The sequence below is a fragment of the Acanthochromis polyacanthus genome, chromosome 7, assembly GCF_021347895.1.
Source record: "Acanthochromis polyacanthus isolate Apoly-LR-REF ecotype Palm Island chromosome 7, KAUST_Apoly_ChrSc, whole genome shotgun sequence".
NCBI lineage: Eukaryota > Metazoa > Chordata > Actinopteri > Pomacentridae > Acanthochromis > Acanthochromis polyacanthus.
The window spans coordinates 21865197-21873378 of NC_067119.1; the positions used below are offsets into that span (position 1 = coordinate 21865197).

Here is an 8182-nt window from a genome sequence, read left to right on the forward strand (position 1 = left end):
TCTGTGATTGACAGTGTGGAACAATGGCAACCAGTATAGATGCAACTAAGTGACTTAAACCAGGAATTTCTGCGACTTTTAACTTGCTTTCCAAGTGATTGGGGTACATGGAAATATCAGTGAATTCCCAGCATACCTGTCACTCATGTAGTGAGTTTGTCACGTATCGTTGTGTTTGTAAAATCAGCATTGTAGCAGTGCAGAACAGCTGCTTGGAAATGGCTCTGAAGTGACTGCAGGTTAACATGAAGCCTTAAAGGCATGAGAGGAGTTTTAATTTCCTACGACTTTGAACGTAGCATGCGCACATACAACCTCTCCCTCACCCCCCTCTAGCCTCCCCCCTCTTAACATTTACAAAGAAACGCCCCCCTCCAGAAACTTGCGTACCACTCGTGAAGTTGTCTTTTACGGCTGGGTCCCCCTGGATCTTTATCTGCCATTATGTAAATAAAGATGAGCAAAACAAGTCGCCAGCTAACTACGAAGCTATACCAAAGCAACACATACAGAAAACACGTAAGTCCAAGGTGTACGTAATCTACGTAACTAGGCCTGAGCCGGAAGATTTTTGATTGACAGGAAAGGGAGCAAACCAAACGCCTCGGTCCGAGCGTGTTGATTGGCTGATGTTTTTCAGGTCCTGCCATGTCCACAGTTATTTTTTTTTATTTTTTTATTCTTTTGGAAACCATACATACAAGTCCACTGAAGGTCGGTATATTCATTTTATGTGAATCAGACAAATTAAACAACAAAAACATCCCTCATAATGCCTTTAAATGCACAGTTTTATGATGATTCTGATCTGTAACATTAACTTGAGTTGCACTGAAACCTTCAAACAACGATTTTTTTTACATTTGAATAATTTATTTGCAAAAACACATAACTCCGTTTTGATAAATTTTCAGAAAACCTTTTTTTTATTGTTTACTTGAGATAATATCAATAAAACTGAAGTTGAGTGGATTTGACTCAATAGAAAAATACATGACAAAGTAGAGAAAAATTAAATTATTATTATTATCTCAAGTAAACAATAAAAAAATAAGTTTTCTGAAAATTTATAAAACGGAGTTATCTGTTTTTGCAAATAAACTCTTCATTTATTGTTTACCAGTTAGAGCCTTAGTGATCAGCTGGTTATCCACGATTCCACTCTCCATGACACCCTGAACACATTCAATGCTCGTTTTGACACACCTGGCAGCAGAGAGAGTGTTCGCCTACCCTGACTGGAGGAACAGCATCATTCTCTGGTCCTGCAGCTACTTCAAGTGAGCTGTTCCATGAAGAGAATCAATACAACAAAGCTGAAGGACCAGATAGGATGTCGGGTCGCAGTCTGAAATTGTGTGCTGACCAACTGGCAGGAGTTTCTCTGGACATTTTCAACCTGTCCCTGCAGCTTGCCACAGTCCCTGTTAGCCTCAAAACCTCCATAATTTAGACCCTCCAGAAAAACGTGATTATGCGATCGCATGAATTCCGGCATTAATCACCAAAATGCCGCTGATTATGCGGGGGTCAATTATTTCCCAAAAGGCCGCATAATCTCCGCAAAACAGCGCATAATTCCTGCAAGAATCTCACATTTCCACGAAAAAAAGAGAAATATGCGGGTCCCACTTGATTTCACAATTTTTGCATAAAATGAGAAAACTATAACCAATATAAATGGAGTTGTGAGTTTTTATGTTACGCCCGGCCTGACGTCATCAGTTAGCGCATTCACACACACACACTAGAAGCACGAGCTGATGTGGAGCGCGGCGCCAGTGTTGCCAACTTAAAGACTTTCTCGCTAAATCTAGCGACTTTCCAAAGCGTCCTAGTGACTTTTTTTGTCAAAAGCGACTAGCCACAAATCTAGCGACTTTTTCTGCCATTTTGGAGACTGACCAGGCGTGAACTAACCATAACGTCACCCGTTGGTTTCAACGCTGAGAAAATAAAGCCCGGATTTTGGTACTTCCTGGTCGCCATTTTGGATTTTTTGGAGCGAGTGACGTAAAAAGCGTCATCAAACAGGCTGGACCGGAGAGCAACTCGAGGCAGGACCAGTCTATGGGACTGTCAATCAAGTATAGCCACGCCCCTGGCTCCGCCAACTTTAACGATTTATTTAAAATTCAATATTGATTTATTTTAAGATCGGCCACCTGATCTCTCATTTTGATCACGAAAACTAACGGGAAAAAAATCCTGAGCTGTAGAACATCAGTCTATCAAATTTTATTTTTTCCAAAAATGAATTGGGGTCTATGGAGCAAAAGCTTTTTGGAGCCAACCCTAGCAGACGGCGTGATATTGCAAGTTTTTGACACTTCCGGATGGGCTTCAATTTTGGAGCCAGATGCTACGTCCATCTTTATATACAGTCTATGAGACTGACAGGAAAACTCGGATCATTCTGCAGTTACTGTTCTCAACGAGCAGCAGGTGCTGCTGTGAGCTTCTCCCCCTCCCAAAGCACAGGCTGTCAGTCCAGTAACCCTGCAGCAGTCCCAGTGTCTGATTAGAGGACACATCCCTCCGTGGCCAGACGGCAGGTGAATCGCGCATATTTTTGCATATTTCACAGCTATTTGCATACTTTGCAACTTTCTGCAATTTCCCCGCATAAAATGGCTTAAAAACCCCACATATTTATTCGTCTAATCAAGGATTTTAGCCCGCATAATCAAGGATTTTTGTCCACGTTTTTCTGGAGGGTCAAATAATTAACCACGCCTGACGAACATCAGCGGGGTTACTGCATTCGGTGCAGTATCTGGCTGGCTGGGTGAGTATGTATATGTTTGATGTTTCGTCTGGATTTCATTCCGCGATACGCAGCCAGAAGCATGACCACTGATTTTCTGACCTCATGATAATGTTTCACCTCAACGTCTCGTGGCTATGTCCTTTCTGATATCTCTGCAAGTGCTCTAGTCAGGATAATCAAACTTGGCACTGAAGATCAGTCTCAGGTCCCCTGCTCAGCTGTGGAGTTACAGGTCAGCAGATCAAGTAGGAAGGGAGATACGTACGATGATCAAAATTGATACATATTGCATCATTTGTATAGGGAGGACAGGGTTTTCGCCAGTAGAGGGCTTGGTTCTGCCCTCTACTGAGGGCTCGTCTAGTTGTGTCTGTGCTTAAAAAATCAGCAGTCACCTACCAGAACGATTATTGCCCTGTTGCTCCGGCCCCTGCCCTTTTCCCTCCTTCTCAATCTTTTTCTCTTTCTCCCTCCTATATCTCTCTCTCTCACTCACCCTCTTTCTCTCCCTGCTTCACCTCCCTGCACTCAACTGATCACTGCAAGTGACACTCATTGCAGCAATCAGCTCACCTGCCCACTACCTCACCTGCACTCTTTATAAGCCTGGTTCTTTCAGTCACACTCCTCCAGACCATAGACTGTCAGCTCCCCTGGATTTCATAACATGAACTCATTTCTCATCCCTGGCTACTTGCCAGTCCCCTCTCTGTCTCCAGAGCAACAGCTCTGGTTGACATTCCTGCTGTCAGCATGCCAATTGCAATTTGAACTTTCCTAACCTGTCAAAATGTACTTTGTTTGTATTTTGTTTGTCTTGGCAACAATCTGTTGCCACAGCAACAGCGTTTTATGAATCATCAAAACGTTCACACTGTGGCATCGTCAAGACATGAACACTGAGCTGTCCAATTTCTAGAATGACATGACAAAGTATCGGCCAATGGTACATGCAAATGTAATGACCAAAACATCTTATTGCCAATAGGTGGCGCTATGAGTATTTTGAAATGTATGAGTGTAAATGTGTTCAGACCCTGACTGGTGTCCATCATATGAAGTTTGGTCCAGATTGGACAATTTCCAGCTGAGATATAAATAATTCAATTTTCATGGCGAAAAATGTAAATTCGCTGCTCCGCCACAGACACGCCCTTTGATGACGAGTCACCATTTTCTGTGGGAATTATCATCAACGTGTTTAGGCTTATGTCACCAAATTTGAAGGGAATCTGACCATCCTGTTTGAAATACTACATGAAAGTTTTAAAAAATGGCTATTTCCTAATACCACAAGGTGGCGCTATGGCTGTCAATGTACATAACCACATGGATGATGTCAGGGCGGGACTTTGATCACACATGTAAAATTTCATGCAGATTGGAGAATGTTCAGCAGAGTTAGACACCACTTCCTGTTTCATGACGAAGGATGAATATTTTGGGGAGTCGCCATGGCCACGCCCTTTGACTTTTGCAAAGCATGATAATTTTTCATCAGGAAGGTCTGTTGCATATACTGGCCAAATTTGAGGTCTCTGGGACTTACCTCCGATGAGTTATTAATCTCCAAAAATGTACAGCAAATTCAAAATGGCTGACTTCCTGTGGGGTTTACAGCATGGACGTGATTGAGTTTTTCGTATGTCCTCATTTGCTGCTTATGTCTACAAAATTTTGTAGCTGTAGATCAAACTTTTTTTTGAGTTAGGCTAGTAACAACATTTTGCAATTTTACAGGAGGTGCTATGGAGCTATTTTGGCACACACATGCTCAACTCCCATAAAATATCTAATTTTTTGCCAGTCCTGATGTGCATGCCAAATTTGACGTGTTTTGGGGTATGATAAGACTGTCAAAAATGCAATTTCCCTGACCGACAAAGACAGTATAATAATAACTCCTTGCATTACAATAGGGTCCTTGGCACCACGGTGCCTTGGACAGTCGGTGCTCAGACCCTAATTCAGTAATCCTGAAAGAATGCAGGATAAAGTATCCACAGAAGAACGCTTCACGCCATTTGGTAGAGTTATGGGCTGCAATAGCAAGCTGTTATTGAACAGTTCTTATTGTTTACACGCATTTGCTGGAGTATTTCAGAGGACGGGAATGGAAAGTAGCATTCACCTTTAATGGTCACAGTCTTGAGACGGATAAAAGTGAATCCCTCACCAGAGTGCATTGTTACTGCCGCTATTAAAGGAACAGTTAATGAGTTCCAGTAGTTCGCCTTTGCTTTCATAAGCCTTGACCATGACCTATGGAGCAGTGTGTTTGCGTTGTTAAGTAGATGGTATGCCACTTAAAATCAATGTTTTCCTGACAAATTATCATATTTATTAAAATACTGCAAAATACTTATATACCTGGAAAAGAATATGAAAAGTATAGAGAGGGGTTTCAGCCCAAAATCAGGATGCAGCAATGGATAGGAGCCATAATGCAACAAATCTTCAAATCTGGCCAAAGGACAGCAGTTGCAGTTTATCTACTTTGCTAACACTGACACATGTACAGCAGTGTTAACTGATGTTCATTGTACCTAAAACAAACTAACTAACTAAGAGCACTAACATACAGATGCCGCACCTCAACCTAAAGTCTAGAATGTATTAACTAAAATCCAACAGAAAGTGAAAAAGTACCTGCTGAGATTCCTCTATCAGCAATCCATCCATCCATTTTGTTCCACCTATCTGGGATCGGGTCGCGGAGACAGCAGATGAAGGAGATCATTCTAGACGTCCATTACTCGGCAACGCTTTCCAGTTCTTCATGGCAGATTCTTCCTGGGGTGCTCCCAGGCCAGACGAGACATGTAATCCCTCCAGCTGGTTCTGGGTCTGCCCTGGGGTCTCCTCCTGGGTGGACATGCTCGGAAACCTCCAAAGGAAGCCTCCCTGGAGGCATCCAAATCAGATGTACTAAGCACCGTCAACTGGCTCCTTTCAATGTAAAGTAGCAGCAGCTCTGCACCGGGCTCCCTCTGGATGTCTGGGCTCCTTACCATATCTCTAAGGGTGAGCCCAGCCACCCTGAAGGAAACTCATTTTGTCCTCTTGTACTCAAAATTGCATTCTTTCGGTCACTACCTAGAGCTCATAACCATAGGTGATGGTTGAATGTAGATGGACTGGTAAATCGAGAGCTTTGTCTTGTGGCTCAGCTCCCTCTTCACCATGACGGTCTGGTACAATATCCACATTACTGCTGATACCGCACCAAGTCGTCTGTCCATCTCATGCTCCATTTTCCCATCACTTCTTCACGTGGGGAAGCAACTGCCTCCGGACCCAGAGGGAGCAATCCACCAGTTACCAGCTGAAAACCATGGCCTCAGACTTGGAGGTGCATCTCAGCTACTTCACACTTGGCTGCAAACCCCTATAGTGCATGCTGAAGGTTGTGGTCTGATGAAGCCAGCACTACCATGCCATCTGCAAAAAGCAGAGGTGCGAGCCTGAGGTCCCTAAACTGGACACCATCCTCACCCCAGCTGTGCCTTGAGATCTCGTCCATGAACACCACAAACAGGATCAGAGACAAGGGCAGCCCTGGTGGAATCCACTGCCCACAGGAAATGTGTCTGACTTTGTTGTGAGAATATGGACACAGTTCCTTCCTTTACTACTGGTGTCCACTGCAACAGACCCCAGTGGCCTTTAGGCCACAGCTCCGAACAGTTGCTTCTGCAATGGAGGATTTGAACATGACCCACTCAGATTCCATGTCCCCATCCTCCCCCAGGATGCTGGAGAAACTCTTCTGGAGGTGGAAGTTAAACCCCCCCAGACAGGGACCTGCACCAGATGTTCCCAGTTCACCCACCACAGGTTTTTATTTACCACGTCTGTCCAGCAGCCTTCCCCCGCCATTGGATCCAACTCACCACCAGTTGGTGATCAGGCCAGCTGTGTCCCCAGACCACCATCCAGAGACTCCAAGAAGGCCGAGTATTCTGAACTGCTGTTCGGTTCATAAGCACAAAAAACAGAGTTTTCCCCTCTCGCAGCAAGGCGACCCTCTCATTCTCTGGGGAGAATCCAACAAAGCAGCGCTCAGCTGAGGGCTTGTGCGTCTCCACCAGCAATCACAAGTCACAAAAATGTCTAACCTGTGATCTATTACTGAGATACAGTAATAAATCATACTTGTCACACTAGCTGCTGTTGTGTACTACTACATGTGTCTCCAAAATAGGAAAACATTAGAGCTGTTTCCTTTTTTGATTGCAGTTGGCATGTAACTGTAAACATCAATATAAGACATAAACATTTAGATTTCACTGTACAGAAAAAAATAGAATCCACAACTGTATTTTGCTTAGTTTGTTTCTAGAAGATTTAGGTGTGTGTTTGCATTAGACCATTACTATTATGCCTGATGATGCAGTCATAAAAGTTTTTTTTTTAAAAATCCCACCAGTCATGAAACCAAGGTTTAGGGTGCATCTTCTAGAGCAGCATGCATAAGTTTTTGCTTACTCAACCTGTGAAATTCCTCCTTTCTGAATACAGCCCTTCTGCTGACATGGCCAGGCTCAAGTCAGCACACTCAAGACCAGTTTGTATAGATGGGATATAATCAAAATTGAATCAGTGCAGTACAAATTTAGTTTATCAAAGTCACAGTAGTCATGCCTGTCCTAAGACCACAGCTCAAGGCTTAGCCACTGTTACCTCCAATGTTTGAAAAGATGAGAACATTTCTGTTGTCAACGATGCTTGAATGTCAGCTCGATCTTTTTAGTGAAAAAATAAATAAAATCACATTCATTGATAAAGGGAAAAACAACCATGTTGGGTTCAGGCCACATAAACGGTCTTAGTAATGATAAGTCTGTTGTTTCCAGATTTCTCAACTCAGTTTATTCCTAAAGCTGTTTAACACCACTGTGTACTTATACAACAATACCCTTTCCAGGTGACTCCATGTAGTGTTACATTAACTCAGCTCTATCAGCACTGGTTCCCATAAACAAAAAAAGGAAAGGAATATCACAAAATAAAGAGAAAGTAATTCTAATAAAAATCATTGAGTTTTCTGATGCAGCACAGAATTTTTATGAAACTACAGCTTCTGAAAGCCACATGAAAGACGTTTCTTCAGGACAGCACATCTAACACAAGTTTAAACAGCTGTCAACAAGTGGAAAAAGGAACTTCATGTATATGATTGGTTACTCAGAAACGTACCATGTTTGAATTGCATACTTTTACCCTTGTACTAAGGTTCCATGGTGTAATGGTTAGCACTCTGGACTTTGAATCCAGCAATCCGAGTTCAAATCTCGGTGGAACCTCATGATTTTTGAAATGTTACAAAGACCACAGTTGCACAGAATGATGTGACATTAAACTACGTACATATCACTATAGAAGCACAAATTGAGCTGTAAATAGCTCAAA

At 42.8% G+C, this 8182-nt stretch overlaps 1 non-coding gene across 1 annotated transcript; it reads left to right on the top strand.

Annotated features, from left to right (window-relative positions):
• The first annotated feature begins 8004 nt into the window (after positions 1 to 8004).
• trnaq-uug (transfer RNA glutamine (anticodon UUG)) lies at positions 8005 to 8076 on the top strand. Its single transcript has one exon. It is a non-coding gene; the product is annotated as a tRNA-Gln (tRNA).
• The last annotated feature ends 106 nt before the right edge of the window (positions 8077 to 8182 follow it).